Source organism: Myotis daubentonii, chromosome 17 (genome assembly GCF_963259705.1).
Source record: "Myotis daubentonii chromosome 17, mMyoDau2.1, whole genome shotgun sequence".
Classification (NCBI taxonomy): Eukaryota; Metazoa; Chordata; class Mammalia; order Chiroptera; family Vespertilionidae; genus Myotis; species Myotis daubentonii.
The window spans coordinates 142,000-164,885 of NC_081856.1; positions in this window are offsets into that span (position 1 = coordinate 142,000).

Consider the following 22,886-nt stretch of genomic DNA (forward strand, 5'->3'; position numbering starts at 1 on the left):
ACTGGAAACCTCCGTGTTGAATTCGACAGTAAATGTAGTAAGAATCTATTTACGTGTACTTGAGGTGTTTATTACACGTTCTTAATCATTTCTGGGAACTATCATTGTGTATTTTAACAGTTTTACCACAATTAGACAGTTTGCTTAGAACTGTTTACTGGAACCGCCACCATTTTAACTGATTAACACAAAGAAACGACAAAGCAAATCCTCCTAAATTGTAAACATAAAAACTATTCTCATCATTCCAAGGCTTTAGACACCAAATCTGAGCTCTGTAAACATGAACTCGTAATAATTGAAAGCCCAGTCCCGTGACAATGCCACCCGAAGTACCCGGACTTGTAAACATTACCAGTATTTTCGTCATTTCACAGCTTTCCACTGGAAACCTCCGTGATTGAATTCGACAGTAAATGTAGTAAGAATCTATTTACGTGTACTTGAGGTGTTTATTTCACGTTCTTAATCATTTCTGGGAACTATCATTGTGTATTTTAACAGTTTTACCACAATTAGACAGTTTGCTTAGAACTTTTTAGTGGAACCGCCACCATTTTAACTGATTCACACAAAAAATACGCCAAAGCCAATCCTCCTAAATTGTAAACACAAAAACTATTCTCGTGATTCAAAGGCTTTAGACACCAATTCTGAGCTCTGTAAACATGAACTCTTAATATTTGAAAGCACAGTCCCGTGAAAACGCCACCAGAAGTACCCGTACTTGTAAACATTACCAGTATTTTCGTCATTTCACAGCTTTCCACTGGAAACCTCCGTGTTGAATTCGACAGTAAATGTAGTAAGAATCTATTTACGTGTACTTGAGATGTTTATTACACGTTCTTAATCATTTCTGGGAACTCTCATTGTGTATTTTAACAGTTTTACCACAATTAGACAGTTTGCTTAGAAGTATTTACTGGAACCGCCACCATTTTAACTGATTCACACAAAAAAAAGCCAAAGCCAATCCTCCTAAATTGTAAACACAAAAACTATTCTCGTCATTCCAAGGCTTTAGACACCAATTCTGAGCTCTGTAAACATGAACTCTTAATATTTGAAAGCACAGTCCCGTGAAAATCCACCCGAAGTATCCGGAATTGTCAATATTACCAGTATTTTCGTCATTTCACAGCTTTCCACTCGAAACCTCCGTGATTGAATTCGACAGTAAATGTAGTAAAAATCTATTTACGTGTACTTGAGATGTTTATTACACGTTCTTAATTATTTTTGGGAACTATCATTGTGTATTTTAACAGTTTTACCACAATTAGACAGTTTGCTTAGAAGTGTTTACTGGAACCGCCACCATTTTATCTGATTAACACAAAGAAACGACAAAGCAAATCCTCCTAAATTGTAAATATAAAAACTATTCTCGTCATTCCAAGGCTTTAGACACCAAATCTGAGCTCTGTAAACATGAACTCGTAATAATTGAAAGCCCAGTCCCGTGAAAAAGCCACCCGAAGTACCCGGACTTGTAAACATTACCAGTATTTTCGTCATTTCACAGCTTTCCACTGGAAACCTCCGTGATTAAATTCGACAGTAAATGTAGTAAGAATCTATTTACGTGTACTTGAGGTGTTTATTACACGTTCTTAATCATTTCTGGGAACTCTCATTGTGTATTTTAACAGTTTTACCACAATTAGACAGTTTGCTTAGAAGTATTTACTGGAACCGCCACCATTTTAACTGATTCACACAAAAAAAAACGCCAAAGCCAATCCTCCTAAATTGTAAACACAAAAACTATTCTCGTGATTCAAAGGCTTTAGACACCCATTCTGAGCTCTGTAAACATGAACTCGTAATAATTGAAAGCCCAGTCCCGTGAAAATGCCACCCGAAGTACCCGGACTTGTAAACATTACCAGTATTTTCGTCATTTCACAGCTTTCCACTGGAAACCTCCGTGATTGAATTCGACAGTAAATGTAGTAAGAATCTATTTACGTGTACTTGAGGTGTTTATTACACGTTCTTAATCATTTCTGGGAACTATCATTGTGTATTTTAACAGTTTTACCACAATTAGACAGTTTGCTTAGAACTTTTTAGTGGAACCGCCACCATTTTAACTGATTCACACAAAAAATACGCCAAAGCCAATCCTCCTAAATTGTAAACATAAAAACTATTCTCGTGATTCAAAGGCTTTAGACACCAATTCTGAGCTCTGTAAACATGAACTCTTAATAATTGAAAGCACAGTCCCGTGAAAACGCCACCAGAAGTACCTGGACTTGTAAACATTACCAGTATTTTCGTCATTTCACAGCTTTCCACTCGAAACCTCCGTGATTGAATTCGACAGTAAATGTTGTAAGAATCTATTTACGTGTACTTGAGGTGTTTATTACACGTTCTTAATTATTTCTGGGAACTCTCATTGTGTATTTTAACAGTTTTACCACAATTAGACAGTTTGCTTAGAAGTATTTACTGGAACCGCCACCATTTTAACTGATTCACACAAAAAAAACGCCAAAGCCAATCCTCCTAAATTGTAAACACAAAAACTATTCTCGTGATTCAAAGGCTTTAGACACCCATTCTGAGCTCTGTAAACATGAACTCTTAATAATTGAAAGCACAGTCCCGTGAAAACGCCACCAGAAGTACCCGTACTTGTAAACATTACCAGTATTTTCGTCATTTCACAGCTTTCCACTCGAAACCTCCGTGATTGAATTCGACAGTAAATGTAGTAAGAATCTATTTACGTGTACTTGAGGTGTTTATTACACGTTCTTAATCATTTCTGGGAACTATCATTGTGTATTTTAACAGTTTTACCACAATTAGACAGTTTGCTTAGAACTGTTTACTGGAACCGCCACCATTTTAACTGATTCACACAAAAAAAATGCCAAAGCCAATCCTCCTAAATTGTAAACATAAAAACTATTCTCGTGATTCAAAGGCTTTAGACACCAATTCTGAGCTCTGTAAACATGAACTCGTAATAATTGAAAGCCCAGTCCCGTGAAAAAGCCACCCGAAGTACCCGGACTTGTAAACATTACCAGTATTTTCGTCATTTCACAGCTTTCCACTGGAAACCTCCGTGATTGAATTCGACAGTAAATGTAGTAAGAATCTATTTACGTGTACTTGAGGGGTTTATTACACGTTCTAAATCATTTCTGGGAACTCTCATTGTGTATTTTAACAGTTTTACCACAATTAGACAGTTTGCTTAGAACTGTTTACTGGAACCGCCACCATTTTAACTGATTCACACAAAAAATACGCCAAAGCCAATCCTCCTAAATTGTAAACATAAAAACTATTCTCGTGATTCAAAGGCTTTAGACACCAATTCTGAGCTCTGTAAACATGAACTCTTAATAATTGAAAGCACAGTCCCGTGAAAACGCCACCAGAAGTACCCGGACTTTTAAACATTACCAGTATTTTCGTAATTTCACAGCTTTCCACTGGAAACCTCCGTGATTGAATTCGACAGTAAATGTAGTAAGAATCTATTTACGTGTACTTGAGGGGTTTATTACACGTTCTTAATCATTTCTGGGAACTCTCATTGTGTATTTTAACAGTTTTACCACAATTAGACAGTTTGCTTAGAAGTATTTACTGGAACCGCCACCATTTTAACTGATTCACACAAAAAAAAGCCAAAGCCAATCCTCCTAAATTGTAAACACAAAAACTATTCTCGTGATTCAAAGGCTTTAGACACCCATTCTGAGCTCTGTAAACATGAACTCTTAATATTTGAAAGCACAGTCCCGTGAAAACGCCACCAGAAGTACCCGTACTTGTTAACATTACCAGTATTTTCGTCATTTCACAGCTTTCCACTCGAAACCTCCGTGATTGAATTCGACAGTAAATGTAGTAAGAATCTATTTACGTGTACTTGAGGTGTTTATTACACGTTCTTAATCATTTCTGGGAACTATCATTGTGTATTTTAACAGTTTTACCACAATTAGACAGTTTGCTTAGAACTGTTTACTGGAACCGCCACCATTTTAACTGATTCACACAAAAAAAATGCCAAAGCCAATCCTCCTAAATTGTAAACATAAAAACTATTCTCGTGATTCAAAGGCTTTAGACACCAATTTTGAGCTCTGTAAACATGAACTCGTAATAATTGAAAGCCCATTCCCGTGAAAAAGCCACCCGAAGTACCCGGACTTGTAAACATTACCAGTATTTTCGTCATTTCACAGCTTTCCACTCGAAACCTCCGTGATTGAATTCGACAGTAAATGTAGTAAGAATCTATTTACGTGTACTTGAGATATTTATTACACGTTCTTAATCATTTCTGGGAACTCTCATTGTGTATTTTAACAGTTTTACCACAATTAGACAGTTTGCTTAGAACTGTTTACTGGAACCGCCACCATTTTAACTGATTCACACAAAAAATACGCCAAAGCCAATCCTCCTAAATTGTAAACATAAAAACTATTCTCGTGATTCAAAGGCTTTAGACACCAATTCTGAGCTCTGTAAACATGAACTCTTAATAAATGAAAGCACAGTCCCGTGAAAACGCCACCAGAAGTACCCGGACTTGTAAACATTACCAGTATTTTCGTAATTTCACAGCTTTCCACTGGAAACCTCCGTGATTGAATTCGACAGTAAATGTAGTAAGAATCTATTTACGTGTACTTGAGATATTTATTACACGTTCTTAATCATTTCTGGGAACTCTCATTGTGTATTTTAACAGTTTTACCACAATTAGACAGTTTGCTTAGAAGTATTTACTGGAACCGCCACCATTTTAACTGATTCACACAAAAAAAAGCCAAAGCCAATCCTCCTAAATTGTAAACACAAAAACTATTCTCGTGATTCAAAGGCTTTAGACACCCATTCTGAGCTCTGTAAACATGAACTCTTAATATTTGAAAGCACAGTCCCGTGAAAACGCCACCAGAAGTACCCGTACTTGTAAACATTACCAGTATTTTCGTCATTTCACAGCTTTCCACTGGAAACCTCCGTGTTGAATTCGACAGTAAATGTAGTAAGAATCTATTTACGTGTACTTGAGATGTTTATTACACGTTCTTAATCATTTCTGGGAACTCTCATTGTGTATTTTAACAGTTTTACCACAATTAGACAGTTTGCTTAGAAGTATTTACTGGAACCGCCACCATTTTAACTGATTCACACAAAAAAAAGCCAAAGCCAATCCTCCTAAATTGTAAACATAAAAACTATTCTCGTCATTCCAAGGCTTTAGACACCAATTCTGAGCTCTGTAAACATGAACTCTTAATATTTGAAAGCACAGTCCCGTGAAAATCCACCCGAAGTATCCGGAATTGTCAATATTACCAGTATTTTCGTCATTTCACAGCTTTGCACTCGAAACCTCCGTGATTGAATTCGACAGTAAATGTAGTAAAAATCTATTTACGTGTACTTGAGATGTTTATTACACGTTCTTAATTATTTTTGGGAACTATCATTGTGTATTTTAACAGTTTTACCACAATTAGACAGTTTGCTTAGAAGTGTTTACTGGAACCGCCACCATTTTATCTGATTAACACAAAGAAACGACAAAGCAAATCCTCCTAAATTGTAAATATAAAAACTATTCTCGTCATTCCAAGGCTTTAGACACCAAATCTGAGCTCTGTAAACATGAACTCGTAATAATTGAAAGCCCAGTCCCGTGAAAAAGCCACCCGAAGTACCCGGACTTGTAAACATTACCAGTATTTTCGTCATTTCACAGCTTTCCACTGGAAACCTCCGTGATTGAATTCGACAGTAAATGTAGTAAGAATCTATTTACGTGTACTTGAGGTGTTTATTACACGTTCTTAATCATTTCTGGGAACTCTCATTGTGTATTTTAACAGTTTTACCACAATTAGACAGTTTGCTTAGAAGTATTTACTGGAACCGCCACCATTTTAACTGATTCACACACAAAAAAACGCCAAAGCCAATCCTCCTAAATTGTAAACACAAAAACTATTCTCGTGATTCAAAGGCTTTAGACACCCATTCTGAGCTCTGTAAACATGAACTCGTAATAATTGAAAGCCCAGTCCCGTGAAAATGCCACCCGAAGTACCCGGACTTGTAAACATTACCAGTATTTTCGTCATTTCACAGCTTTCCACTGGAAACCTCCGTGATTGAATTCGACAGTAAATGTAGTAAGAATCTATTTACGTGTACTTGAGGTGTTTATTACACGTTCTTAATCATTTCTGGGAACTATCATTGTGTATTTTAACAGTTTTACCACAATTAGACAGTTTGCTTAGAACTTTTTAGTGGAACCGCCACCATTTTAACTGATTCACACAAAAAATACGCCAAAGCCAATCCTCCTAAATTGTAAACATAAAAACTATTCTCGTGATTCAAAGGCTTTAGACACCAATTCTGAGCTCTGTAAACATGAACTCTTAATAATTGAAAGCACAGTCCCGTGAAAACGCCACCAGAAGTACCTGGACTTGTAAACATTACCAGTATTTTCGTCATTTCACAGCTTTCCACTCGAAACCTCCGTGATTGAATTCGACAGTAAATGTTGTAAGAATCTATTTACGTGTACTTGAGGTGTTTATTACACGTTCTTAATTATTTCTGGGAACTCTCATTGTGTATTTTAACAGTTTTACCACAATTAGACAGTTTGCTTAGAAGTATTTACTGGAACCGCCACCATTTTAACTGATTCACACAAAAAAAACGCCAAAGCCAATCCTCCTAAATTGTAAACACAAAAACTATTCTCGTGATTCAAAGGCTTTAGACACCCATTCTGAGCTCTGTAAACATGAACTCTTAATAATTGAAAGCACAGTCCCGTGAAAACGCCACCAGAAGTACCCGTACTTGTAAACATTACCAGTATTTTCGTCATTTCACAGCTTTCCACTCGAAACCTCCGTGATTGAATTCGACAGTAAATGTAGTAAGAATCTATTTACGTGTACTTGAGGTGTTTATTACACGTTCTTAATCATTTCTGGGAACTATCATTGTGTATTTTAACAGTTTTACCACAATTAGACAGTTTGCTTAGAACTGTTTACTGGAACCGCCACCATTTTAACTGATTCACACAAAAAAAATGCCAAAGCCAATCCTCCTAAATTGTAAACATAAAAACTATTCTCGTGATTCAAAGGCTTTAGACACCAATTCTGAGCTCTGTAAACATGAACTCGTAATAATTGAAAGCCCAGTCCCGTGAAAAAGCCACCCGAAGTACCCGGACTTGTAAACATTACCAGTATTTTCGTCATTTCACAGCTTTCCACTCGAAACCTCCGTGATTGAATTCGACAGTAAATGTAGTAAGAATCTATTTACGTGTACTTGAGATATTTATTACACGTTCTTAATCATTTCTGGGAACTCTCATTGTGTATTTTAACAGTTTTACCACAATTAGACAGTTTGCTTAGAAGTATTTACTGGAACCGCCACCATTTTAACTGATTCACACAAAAAAAACGCCAAAGCCAATCCTCCTAAATTGTAAACACAAAAACTATTCTCGTGATTCAAAGGCTTTAGACACCCATTCTGAGCTCTGTAAACATGAACTCTTAATAATTGAAAGTACAGTCCCGTGAAAACGCCACCAGAAGTACCCGTACTTGTAAACATTACCAGTATTTTCGTCATTTCACAGCTTTCCACTCGAAACCTCCGTGATTGAATTCGACAGTAAATGTAGTAAGAATCTATTTACGTGTACTTGAGGTGTTTATTACACGTTCTTAATCATTTCTGGGAACTCTCATTGTGTATTTTAACAGTTTTACCACAATTAGACAGTTTGCTTAGAACTGTTTACTGGAACCGCCACCATTTTAACTGATTCACACAAAAAAAACGCCAAAGCCAATCCTCCTAAATTGTAAACACAAAAACTATTCTCGTGATTCAAAGGCTTTAGACACCCATTCTGAGCTCTGTAAACATGAACTCTTAATATTTGAAAGCACAGTCCCGTGAAAACGCCACCAGAAGGACCCGTACTTGTAAACATTACCAGTATTTTCGTCATTTCACAGCTTTCCACTGGAAACCTCCGTGTTGAATTCGACAGTAAATGTAGTAAGAATCTATTTACGTGTACTTGAGGTGTTTATTACACGTTCTTAATCATTTCTGGGAACTATCATTGTGTATTTTAACAGTTTTACCACAATTAGACAGTTTGCTTAGAACTGTTTACTGGAACCGCCACCATTTTAACTGATTCACACAAAAAAAATGCCAAAGCCAATCCTCCTAAATTGTAAACATAAAAACTATTCTCGTTATTCAAAGGCTTTAGACACCAATTCTGAGCTCTGTAAACATGAACTCGTAATAATTGAAAGCCCAGTCCCGTGAAAAAGCCACCCGAAGTACCCGGACTTGTAAACATTACCAGTATTTTCGTCATTTCACAGCTTTCCACTCGAAACCTCCGTGATTGAATTCGACAGTAAATGTAGTAAGAATCTATTTACGTGTACTTGAGATATTTATTACACGTTCTTAATCATTTCTGGGAACTCTCATTGTGTATTTTAACAGTTTTACCACAATTAGACAGTTTGCTTAGAACTGTTTACTGGAACCGCCACCATTTTAACTGATTCACACAAAAAATACGCCAAAGCCAATCCTCCTAAATTGTAAACATAAAAACTATTCTCGTGATTCAAAGGCTTTAGACACCAATTCTGAGCTCTGTAAACATGAACTCTTAATAATTGAAAGCACAGTCCCGTGAAAACGCCACCAGAAGTACCCGGACTTGTAAACATTACCAGTATTTTCGTAATTTCACAGCTTTCCACTGGAAACCTCCGTGATTGAATTCGACAGTAAATGTAGTAAGAATCTATTTACGTGTACTTGAGGGGTTTATTACACGTTCTTAATCATTTCTGGGAACTCTCATTGTGTATTTTAACAGTTTTACCACAATTAGACAGTTTGCTTAGAAGTATTTACTGGAACCGCCACCATTTTAACTGATTCACACAAAAAAAACGCCAAAGCCAATCCTCCTAAATTGTAAACACAAAAACTATTCTCGTGATTCAAAGGCTTTAGACACCCATTCTGAGCTCTGTAAACATGAACTCTTAATAATTGAAAGTACAGTCCCGTGAAAACGCCACCAGAAGTACCCGTACTTGTAAACATTACCAGTATTTTCGTCATTTCACAGCTTTCCACTCGAAACCTCCGTGATTGAATTCGACAGTAAATGTAGTAAGAATCTATTTACGTGTACTTGAGGTGTTTATTACACGTTCTTAATCATTTCTGGGAACTCTCATTGTGTATTTTAACAGTTTTACCACAATTAGACAGTTTGCTTAGAACTGTTTACTGGAACCGCCACCATTTTAACTGATTCACACAAAAAATACGCCAAAGCCAATCCTCCTAAATTGTAAACATAAAAACTATTCTCGTGATTCAAAGGCTTTAGACACCAATTCTGAGCTCTGTAAACATGAACTCTTAATAATTGAAAGCACAGTCCCGTGAAAACGCCACCAGAAGTACCCGGACTTGTAAACATTACCAGTATTTTCGTCATTTCACAGCTTTCCACTGGAAACCTCCGTGATTGAATTCGACAGTAAATGTAGTAAGAATCTATTTACGTGTACTTGAGGGGTTTATTACACGTTCTTAATCATTTCTGGGAACTCTCATTGTGTATTTTAACAGTTTTACCACAATTAGACAGTTTGCTTAGAAGTATTTACTGGAACCGCCACCATTTTAACTGATTCACACAAAAAAAACGCCAAAGCCAATCCTCCTAAATTGTAAACACAAAAACTATTCTCGTGATTCAAAGGCTTTAGACACCCATTCTGAGCTCTGTAAACATGAACTCTTAATATTTGAAAGCACAGTCCCGTGAAAACGCCACCAGAAGGACCCGTACTTGTAAACATTACCAGTATTTTCGTCATTTCACAGCTTTCCACTGGAAACCTCCGTGTTGAATTCGACAGTAAATGTAGTAAGAATCTATTTACGTGTACTTGAGGTGTTTATTACACGTTCTTAATCATTTCTGGGAACTATCATTGTGTATTTTAACAGTTTTACCACAATTAGACAGTTTGCTTAGAACTGTTTACTGGAACCGCCACCATTTTAACTGATTCACACAAAAAAAATGCCAAAGCCAATCCTCCTAAATTGTAAACATAAAAACTATTCTCGTTATTCAAAGGCTTTAGACACCAATTCTGAGCTCTGTAAACATGAACTCGTAATAATTGAAAGCCCAGTCCCGTGAAAAAGCCACCCGAAGTACCCGGACTTGTAAACATTACCAGTATTTTCGTCATTTCACAGCTTTCCACTGGAAACCTCCGTGATTGAATTCGACAGTAAATGTAGTAAGAATCTATTTACGTGTACTTGAGATATTTATTACACGTTCTTAATCATTTCTGGGAACTCTCATTGTGTATTTTAACAGTTTTACCACAATTAGACAGTTTGCTTAGAACTGTTTACTGGAACCGCCACCATTTTAACTGATTCACACAAAAAATACGCCAAAGCCAATCCTCCTAAATTGTAAACATAAAAACTATTCTCGTGATTCAAAGGCTTTAGACACCAATTCTGAGCTCTGTAAACATGAACTCTTAATAATTGAAAGCACAGTCCCGTGAAAACGCCACCAGAAGTACCCGGACTTGTAAACATTACCAGTATTTTCGTAATTTCACAGCTTTCCACTGGAAACCTCCGTGATTGAATTCGACAGTAAATGTAGTAAGAATCTATTTACGTGTACTTGAGGGGTTTATTACACGTTCTTAATCATTTCTGGGAACTCTCATTGTGTATTTTAACAGTTTTACCACAATTAGACAGTTTGCTTAGAAGTATTTACTGGAACCGCCACCATTTTAACTGATTCACACAAAAAAAACGCCAAAGCCAATCCTCCTAAATTGTAAACACAAAAACTATTCTCGTGATTCAAAGGCTTTAGACACCCATTCTGAGCTCTGTAAACATGAACTCTTAATATTTGAAAGCACAGTCCCGTGAAAACGCCACCAGAAGGACCCGTACTTGTAAACATTACCAGTATTTTCGTCATTTCACAGCTTTCCACTGGAAACCTCCGTGTTGAATTCGACAGTAAATGTAGTAAGAATCTATTTACGTGTACTTGAGGTGTTTATTACACGTTCTTAATCATTTCTGGGAACTATCATTGTGTATTTTAACAGTTTTACCACAATTAGACAGTTTGCTTAGAACTGTTTACTGGAACCGCCACCATTTTAACTGATTCACACAAAAAAAATGCCAAAGCCAATCCTCCTAAATTGTAAACATAAAAACTATTCTCGTTATTCAAAGGCTTTAGACACCAATTCTGAGCTCTGTAAACATGAACTCGTAATAATTGAAAGCCCAGTCCCGTGAAAAAGCCACCCGAAGTACCCGGACTTGTAAACATTACCAGTATTTTCGTCATTTCACAGCTTTCCACTCGAAACCTCCGTGATTGAATTCGACAGTAAATGTAGTAAGAATCTATTTACGTGTACTTGAGATATTTATTACACGTTCTTAATCATTTCTGGGAACTCTCATTGTGTATTTTAACAGTTTTACCACAATTAGACAGTTTGCTTAGAACTGTTTACTGGAACCGCCACCATTTTAACTGATTCACACAAAAAATACGCCAAAGCCAATCCTCCTAAATTGTAAACATAAAAACTATTCTCGTGATTCAAAGGCTTTAGACACCAATTCTGAGCTCTGTAAACATGAACTCTTAATAATTGAAAGCACAGTCCCGTGAAAACGCCACCAGAAGTACCCGGACTTGTAAACATTACCAGTATTTTCGTAATTTCACAGCTTTCCACTGGAAACCTCCGTGATTGAATTCGACAGTAAATGTAGTAAGAATCTATTTACGTGTACTTGAGGGGTTTATTACACGTTCTTAATCATTTCTGGGAACTCTCATTGTGTATTTTAACAGTTTTACCACAATTAGACAGTTTGCTTAGAAGTATTTACTGGAACCGCCACCATTTTAACTGATTCACACAAAAAAAACGCCAAAGCCAATCCTCCTAAATTGTAAACACAAAAACTATTCTCGTGATTCAAAGGCTTTAGACACCCATTCTGAGCTCTGTAAACATGAACTCTTAATAATTGAAAGTACAGTCCCGTGAAAACGCCACCAGAAGTACCCGTACTTGTAAACATTACCAGTATTTTCGTCATTTCACAGCTTTCCACTCGAAACCTCCGTGATTGAATTCGACAGTAAATGTAGTAAGAATCTATTTACGTGTACTTGAGGTGTTTATTACACGTTCTTAATCATTTCTGGGAACTCTCATTGTGTATTTTAACAGTTTTACCACAATTAGACAGTTTGCTTAGAACTGTTTACTGGAACCGCCACCATTTTAACTGATTCACACAAAAAATACGCCAAAGCCAATCCTCCTAAATTGTAAACATAAAAACTATTCTCGTGATTCAAAGGCTTTAGACACCAATTCTGAGCTCTGTAAACATGAACTCTTAATAATTGAAAGCACAGTCCCGTGAAAACGCCACCAGAAGTACCCGGACTTGTAAACATTACCAGTATTTTCGTCATTTCACAGCTTTCCACTGGAAACCTCCGTGATTGAATTCGACAGTAAATGTAGTAAGAATCTATTTACGTGTACTTGAGGGGTTTATTACACGTTCTTAATCATTTCTGGGAACTCTCATTGTGTATTTTAACAGTTTTACCACAATTAGACAGTTTGCTTAGAAGTATTTACTGGAACCGCCACCATTTTAACTGATTCACACAAAAAAAACGCCAAAGCCAATCCTCCTAAATTGTAAACACAAAAACTATTCTCGTGATTCAAAGGCTTTAGACACCCATTCTGAGCTCTGTAAACATGAACTCTTAATATTTGAAAGCACAGTCCCGTGAAAACGCCACCAGAAGGACCCGTACTTGTAAACATTACCAGTATTTTCGTCATTTCACAGCTTTCCACTGGAAACCTCCGTGTTGAATTCGACAGTAAATGTAGTAAGAATCTATTTACGTGTACTTGAGGTGTTTATTACACGTTCTTAATCATTTCTGGGAACTATCATTGTGTATTTTAACAGTTTTACCACAATTAGACAGTTTGCTTAGAACTGTTTACTGGAACCGCCACCATTTTAACTGATTCACACAAAAAAAATGCCAAAGCCAATCCTCCTAAATTGTAAACATAAAAACTATTCTCGTTATTCAAAGGCTTTAGACACCAATTCTGAGCTCTGTAAACATGAACTCGTAATAATTGAAAGCCCAGTCCCGTGAAAAAGCCACCCGAAGTACCCGGACTTGTAAACATTACCAGTATTTTCGTCATTTCACAGCTTTCCACTGGAAACCTCCGTGATTGAATTCGACAGTAAATGTAGTAAGAATCTATTTACGTGTACTTGAGATATTTATTACACGTTCTTAATCATTTCTGGGAACTCTCATTGTGTATTTTAACAGTTTTACCACAATTAGACAGTTTGCTTAGAACTGTTTACTGGAACCGCCACCATTTTAACTGATTCACACAAAAAATACGCCAAAGCCAATCCTCCTAAATTGTAAACATAAAAACTATTCTCGTGATTCAAAGGCTTTAGACACCAATTCTGAGCTCTGTAAACATGAACTCTTAATAATTGAAAGCACAGTCCCGTGAAAACGCCACCAGAAGTACCCGGACTTGTAAACATTACCAGTATTTTCGTAATTTCACAGCTTTCCACTGGAAACCTCCGTGATTGAATTCGACAGTAAATGTAGTAAGAATCTATTTACGTGTACTTGAGGGGTTTATTACACGTTCTTAATCATTTCTGGGAACTCTCATTGTGTATTTTAACAGTTTTACCACAATTAGACAGTTTGCTTAGAAGTATTTACTGGAACCGCCACCATTTTAACTGATTCACACAAAAAAAAGCCAAAGCCAATCCTCCTAAATTGTAAACACAAAAACTATTCTCGTGATTCAAAGGCTTTAGACACCCATTCTGAGCTCTGTAAACATGAACTCTTAATATTTGAAAGCACAGTCCCGTGAAAACGCCACCAGAAGTACCCGTACTTGTTAACATTACCAGTATTTTCGTCATTTCACAGCTTTCCACTCGAAACCTCCGTGATTGAATTCGACAGTAAATGTAGTAAGAATCTATTTACGTGTACTTGAGGTGTTTATTACACGTTCTTAATCATTTCTGGGAACTATCATTGTGTATTTTAACAGTTTTACCACAATTAGACAGTTTGCTTAGAACTGTTTACTGGAACCGCCACCATTTTAACTGATTCACACAAAAAAAATGCCAAAGCCAATCCTCCTAAATTGTAAACATAAAAACTATTCTCGTGATTCAAAGGCTTTAGACACCAATTCTGAGCTCTGTAAACATGAACTCGTAATAATTGAAAGCCCAGTCCCGTGAAAAAGCCACCCGAAGTACCCGGACTTGTAAACATTACCAGTATTTTCGTCATTTCACAGCTTTCCACTCAAACCTCCGTGATTGAATTCGACAGTAAATGTAGTAAGAATCTATTTACGTGTACTTGAGATATTTATTACACGTTCTTAATCATTTCTGGGAACTCTCATTGTGTATTTTAACAGTTTTACCACAATTAGACAGTTTGCTTAGAACTGTTTACTGGAACCGCCACCATTTTAACTGATTCACACAAAAAATACGCCAAAGCCAATCCTCCTAAATTGTAAACACAAAAACTATTCTCATGATTCAAAGGCTTTAGACACCAATTCTGAGCTCTGTAAACATGAACTCTTAATAAATGAAAGCACAGTCCCGTGAAAACGCCACCAGAAGTACCCGGACTTGTAAACATTACCAGTATTTTCGTAATTTCACAGCTTTCCACTGGAAACCTCCGTGATTGAATTCGACAGTAAATGTAGTAAGAATCTATTTACGTGTACTTGAGATATTTATTACACGTTCTTAATCATTTCTGGGAACTCTCATTGTGTATTTTAACAGTTTTACCACAATTAGACAGTTTGCTTAGAAGTATTTACTGGAACCGCCACCATTTTAACTGATTCACACAAAAAAAAGCCAAAGCCAATCCTCCTAAATTGTAAACACAAAAACTATTCTCGTGATTCAAAGGCTTTAGACACCCATTCTGAGCTCTGTAAACATGAACTCTTAATATTTGAATGCACAGTCCCGTGAAAACGCCACCAGAAGTACCCGTACTTGTAAACATTACCAGTATTTTCGTCATTTCACAGCTTTCCACTGGAAACCTCCGTGATTGAATTCGACAGTAAATGTAGTAAGAATCTATTTACGTGTACTTGAGATGTTTATTACACGTTCTTAATCATTTCTGGGAACTCTCATTGTGTATTTTAACAGTTTTACCACAATTAGACAGTTTGCTTAGAAGTATTTACTGGAACGGCCACCATTTTGACTGATTCACACAAAAAAAACGCCAAAGCCAATCCTCCTAAATTGTAAACACAAAAACGATTGTCGTGATTCAAAGGCTTTAGACACCAATTCTGAGCTCTGTAAACATGAACTCTTAATATTTGAAAGCACAGTCCCGTGAAAACGCCACCAGAAGTACCCGTACTTGTAAACATTACCAGTATTTTCGTCATTTCACAGCTTTCCACTCGAAACCTCCGTGATTGAATTCGACAGTAAATGTAGTAAGAATCTATTTACGTGTACTTGAGGTGTTTATTACACGTTCTTAATCATTTCTGGGAACTATCATTGTGTATTTTAACAGTTTTACCACAATTAGACAGTTTGCTTAGAACTGTTTACTGGAACCGCCACCATTTTAACTGATTCACACAAAAAAAATGCCAAAGCCAATCCTCCTAAATTGTAAACATAAAAACTATTCTCGTGATTCAAAGGCTTTAGACACCAATTCTGAGCTCTGTAAACATGAACTCGTAATAATTGAAAGCCCAGTCCCGTGAAAAAGCCACCCGAAGTACCCGGACTTGTAAACATTACCAGTATTTTCGTCATTTCACAGCTTTCCACTCGAAACCTCCGTGATTGAATTCGACAGTAAATGTAGTAAGAATCTATTTACGTGTACTTGAGATATTTATTACACGTTCTTAATCATTTCTGGGAACTCTCATTGTGTATTTTAACAGTTTTACCACAATTAGACAGTTTGCTTAGAAGTATTTACTGGAACCGCCACCATTTTAACTGATTCACACAAAAAAAACGCCAAAGCCAATCCTCCTAAATTGTAAACACAAAAACTATTCTCGTGAGTCAAAGGCTTTAGACACCCATTCTGAGCTCTGTAAACATGAACTCTTAATAATTGAAAGTACAGTCCCGTGAAAACGCCACCACAAGTACCCGTACTTGTAAACATTACCAGTATTTTCGTCATTTCACAGCTTTCCACTCGAAACCTCCGTGATTGAATTCGACAGTAAATGTAGTAAGAATCTATTTACGTGTACTTGAGGTGTTTATTACACGTTCTTAATCATTTCTGGGAACTCTCATTGTGTATTTTAACAGTTTTACCACAATTAGACAGTTTGCTTAGAACTGTTTACTGGAACCGCCACCATTTTAACTGATTCACACAAAAAATACGCCAAAGCCAATCCTCCTAAATTGTAAACATAAAAACTATTCTCGTGATTCAAAGGCTTTAGACACCAATTCTGAGCTCTGTAAACATGAACTCTTAATAATTGAAAGCACAGTCCCGTGAAAACGCCACCAGAAGTACCCGGACTTGTAAACATTACCAGTATTTTCGTCATTTCACAGCTTTCCACTGGAAACCTCCGTGATTGAATTCGACAGTAAATGTAGTAAGAATCTATTTACGTGTACTTGAGGGGTTTATTACACGTTCTTAATCATTTCTGGGAACTCTCATTGTGTATTTTAACAGTTTTACCACAATTAGACAGTTTGCTTAGAAGTATTTACTGGAACCGCCACCATTTTAACTGATTCACACAAAAAAAACGCCAAAGCCAATCCTCCTAAATTGTAAACACAAAAACTATTCTCGTGATTCAAAGGCTTTAGACACCCATTCTGAGCTCTGTAAACATGAACTCTTAATATTTGAAAGCACAGTCCCGTGAAAACGCCACCAGAAGGACCCGTACTTGTAAACATTACCAGTATTTTCGTCATTTCACAGCTTTCCACTGGAAACCTCCGTGTTGAATTCGACAGTAAATGTAGTAAGAATCTATTTACGTGTACTTGAGGTGTTTATTACACGTTCTTAATCATTTCTGGGAACTATCATTGTGTATTTTAACAGTTTTACCACAATTAGACAGTTTGCTTAGAACTGTTTACTGGAACCGCCACCATTTTAACTGATTCACACAAAAAAAATGCCAAAGCCAATCCTCCTAAATTGTAAACATAAAAACTATTCTCGTTATTCAAAGGCTTTAGACACCAATTCTGAGCTCTGTAAACATGAACTCGTAATAATTGAAAGCCCAGTCCCGTGAAAAAGCCACCCGAAGTACCCGGACTTGTAAACATTACCAGTATTTTCGTCATTTCACAGCTTTCCACTGGAAACCTCCGTGATTGAATTCGACAGTAAATGTAGTAAGAATCTATTTACGTGTACTTGAGATATTTATTACACGTTCTTAATCATTTCTGGGAACTCTCATTGTGTATTTTAACAGTTTTACCACAATTAGACAGTTTGCTTAGAACTGTTTACTGGAACCGCCACCATTTTAACTGATTCACACAAAAAATACGCCAAAGCCAATCCTCCTAAATTGTAAACATAAAAACTATTCTCGTGATTCAAAGGCTTTAGACACCAATTCTGAGCTCTGTAAACATGAACTCTTAATAATTGAAAGCACAGTCCCGTGAAAACGCCACCAGAAGTACCCGGACTTGTAAACATTACCAGTATTTTCGTAATTTCACAGCTTTCCACTGGAAACCTCCGTGATTGAATTCGACAGTAAATGTAGTAAGAATCTATTTACGTGTACTTGAGGGGTTTATTACACGTTCTTAATCATTTCTGGGAACTCTCATTGTGTATTTTAACAGTTTTACCACAATTAGACAGTTTGCTTAGAAGTATTTACTGGAACCGCCACCATTTTAACTGATTCACACAAAAAAAAGCCAAAGCCAATCCTCCTAAATTGTAAACACAAAAACTATTCTCGTGATTCAAAGGCTTTAGACACCCATTCTGAGCTCTGTAAACATGAACTCTTAATATTTGAAAGCACAGTCCCGTGAAAACGCCACCAGAAGTACCCGTACTTGTTAACATTACCAGTATTTTCGTCATTTCACAGCTTTCCACTCGAAACCTCCGTGATTGAATTCGACAGTAAATGTAGTAAGAATCTATTTACGTGTACTTGAGGTGTTTATTACACGTTCTTAATCATTTCTGGGAACTATCATTGTGTATTTTAACAGTTTTACCACAATTAGACAGTTTGCTTAGAACTGTTTACTGGAACCGCCACCATTTTAACTGATTCACACAAAAAAAATGCCAAAGCCAATCCTCCTAAATTGTAAACATAAAAACTATTCTCGTGATTCAAAGGCTTTAGACACCAATTCTGAGCTCTGTAAAGATGAACTCGTAATAATTGAAAGCCCAGTCCCGTGAAAAAGCCACCCGAAGTACCCGGACTTGTAAACATTACCAGTATTTTCGTCATTTCACAGCTTTCCACTCGAAACCTCCGTGATTGAATTCGACAGTAAATGTAGTAAGAATCTATTTACGTGTACTTGAGATATTTATTACACGTTCTTAATCATTTCTGGGAACTCTCATTGTGTATTTTAACAGTTTTACCACAATTAGACAGTTTGCTTAGAACTGTTTACTGGAACCGCCACCATTTTAACTGATTCACACAAAAAATACGCCAAAGCCAATCCTCCTAAATTGTAAACACAAAAACTATTCTCATGATTCAAAGGCTTTAGACACCAATTCTGAGCTCTGTAAACATGAACTCTTAATAAATGAAAGCACAGTCCCGTGAAAACGCCACCAGAAGTACCCGGACTTGTAAACATTACCAGTATTTTCGTAATTTCACAGCTTTCCACTGGAAACCTCCGTGATTGAATTCGACAGTAAATGTAGTAAGAATCTATTTACGTGTACTTGAGATATTTATTACACGTTCTTAATCATTTCTGGGAACTCTCATTGTGTATTTTAACAGTTTTACCACAATTAGACAGTTTGCTTAGAAGTATTTACTGGAACCGCCACCATTTTAACTGATTCACACAAAAAAAAGCCAAAGCCAATCCTCCTAAATTGTAAACACAAAAACTATTCTCGTGATTCAAAGGCTTTAGACACCCATTCTGAGCTCTGTAAACATTAACTCTTAATATTTGAATGCACAGTCCCGTGAAAACGCCACCAGAAGTACCCGTACTTGTAAACATTACCAGTATTTTCGTCATTTCACAGCTTTCCACTGGAAACCTCCGTGTTGAATTCGACAGTAAATGTAGTAAGAATCTATTTACGTGTACTTGAGATGTTTATTACACGTTCTTAATCATTTCTGGGAACTCTCATTGTGTATTTTAACAGTTTTACCACAATTAGACAGTTTGCTTAGAAGTATTTACTGGAACGGCCACCATTTTGACTGATTCACACAAAAAAAACGCCAAAGCCAATCCTCCTAAATTGTAAACACAAAAACGATTGTCGTGATTCAAAGGCTTTAGACACCAATTCTGAGCTCTGTAAACATGAACTCTTAATATTTGAAAGCACAGTCCCGTGAAAACGCCACCAGAAGTACCCGTACTTGTAAACATTACCAGTATTTTCGTCATTTCACAGCTTTCCACTCGAAACCTCCGTGATTGAATTCGACAGTAAATGTAGTAAGAATCTATTTACGTGTACTTGAGGTGTTTATTACACGTTCTTAATCATTTCTGGGAACTATCATTGTGTATTTTAACAGTTTTACCACAATTAGACAGTTTGCTTAGAACTGTTTACTGGAACCGCCACCATTTTAACTGATTCACACAAAAAAAATGCCAAAGCCAATCCTCCTAAATTGTAAACATAAAAACTATTCTCGTGATTCAAAGGCTTTAGACACCAATTCTGAGCTCTGTAAACATGAACTCGTAATAATTGAAAGCCCAGTCCCGTGAAAAAGCCACCCGAAGTACCCGGACTTGTAAACATTACCAGTATTTTCGTCATTTCACAGCTTTCCACTCGAAACCTCCGTGATTGAATTCGACAGTAAATGTAGTAAGAATCTATTTACGTGTACTTGAGATATTTATTACACGTTCTTAATCATTTCTGGGAACTCTCATTGTGTATTTTAACAGTTTTACCACAATTAGACAGTTTGCTTAGAAGTATTTACTGGAACCGCCACCATTTTAACTGATTCACACAAAAAAAACGCCAAAGCCAATCCTCCTAAATTGTAAACACAAAAACTATTCTCGTGAGTCAAAGGCTTTAGACACCCATTCTGAGCTCTGTAAACATGAACTCTTAATAATTGAAAGTACAGTCCCGTGAAAACGCCACCACAAGTACCCGTACTTGTAAACATTACCAGTATTTTCGTCATTTCACAGCTTTCCACTCGAAACCTCCGTGATTGAATTCGACAGTAAATGTAGTAAGAATCTATTTACGTGTACTTGAGGTGTTTATTACACGTTCTTAATCATTTCTGGGAACTCTCATTGTGTATTTTAACAGTTTTACCACAATTAGACAGTTTGCTTAGAACTGTTTACTGGAACCGCCACCATTTTAACTGATTCACACAAAAAATACGCCAAAGCCAATCCTCCTAAATTGTAAACATAAAAACTATTCTCGTGATTCAAAGGCTTTAGACACCAATTCTGAGCTCTGTAAACATGAACTCTTAATAATTGAAAGCACAGTCCCGTGAAAACGCCACCAGAAGTACCCGGACTTGTAAACATTACCAGTATTTTCGTCATTTCACAGCTTTCCACTGGAAACCTCCGTGATTGAATTCGACAGTAAATGTAGTAAGAATCTATTTACGTGTACTTGAGGGGTTTATTACACGTTCTTAATCATTTCTGGGAACTCTCATTGTGTATTTTAACAGTTTTACCACAATTAGACAGTTTGCTTAGAAGTATTTACTGGAACCGCCACCATTTTAACTGATTCACACAAAAAAAACGCCAAAGCCAATCCTCCTAAATTGTAAACACAAAAACTATTCTCGTGATTCAAAGGCTTTAGACACCCATTCTGAGCTCTGTAAACATGAACTCTTAATATTTGAAAGCACAGTCCCGTGAAAACGCCACCAGAAGGACGCGTACTTGTAAACATTACCAGTATTTTCGTCATTTCACAGCTTTCCACTGGAAACCTCCGTGTTGAATTCGACAGTAAATGTAGTAAGAATCTATTTACGTGTACTTGAGGTGTTTATTACACGTTCTTAATCATTTCTGGGAACTATCATTGTGTATTTTAACAGTTTTACCACAATTAGACAGTTTGCTTAGAACTGTTTACTGGAACCGCCACCATTTTAACTTATTAACACAAAGAAACGACAAAGCAAATCCTCCTAAATTGTAAACATAAAAACTATTCTCGTCATTCCAAGGCTTTAGACACCAAATCTGAGCTCTGTAAACATGAACTCGTAATAATTGAAAGCCCAGTCCCGTGAAAATGCCACCCGAAGTACCCGGACTTGTAAACATTACCAGTATTTTCGTCATTTCACAGCTTTCCACTGGAAACCTCCGTGATTGAATTCGACAGTAAATGTAGTAAGAATCTTTTTACGTGTACTTGAGGTGTTTATTACACGTTCTTAATCATTTCTGGGAACTATCATTGTGTATTTTAACAGTTTTACCACAATTAGACAGTTTGCTTAGAACTTTTTAGTGGAACTGCCACCATTTTAACTGATTCACACAAAAAATACGCCAAAGCCAATCCTCCTAAATTGTAAACACAAAAACTATTCTCGTGATTCAAAGGCTTTAGACACCAATTCTGAGCTCTGTAAACATGAACTCTTAATATTTGAAAGCACAGTCCCGTGAAAACGCCACCAGAAGTACCCATACTTGTAAACATTACCAGTATTTTCGTCATTTCACAGCTTTCCACTGGAAACCTCCGTGTTGAATTCGACAGTAAATGTAGTAAGAATCTATTTACGTGTACTTGAGATGTTTATTACACGTTCTTAATCATTTCTGGGAACTCTCATTGTGTATTTTAACAGTTTTACCACAATTAGACAGTTTGCTTAGAAGTATTTACTGGAACCGCCACCATTTTAACTGATTCACACAAAAAAAAGCCAAAGCCAATCCTCCTAAATTGTAAACATAAAAACTATTCTCGTCATTCCAAGGCTTTAGACACCAATTCTGAGCTCTGTAAACATGAACTCTTAATATTTGAAAGCACAGTCCCGTGAAAATCCACCCGAAGTATCCGGAATTGTCAATATTACTAGTATTTTCGTCATTTCACAGCTTTCCACTCGAAACCTCCGTGATTGAATTCGACAGTAAATGTAGTAAAAATCTATTTACGTGTACTTGAGATGTTTATTACACGTTCTTAATTATTTCTGGGAACTATCATTGTGTATTTTAACAGTTTTACCACAATTAGACAGTTTGCTTAGAAGTGTTTACTGGAACCGCCACCATTTTAACTGATTAACACAAAGAAA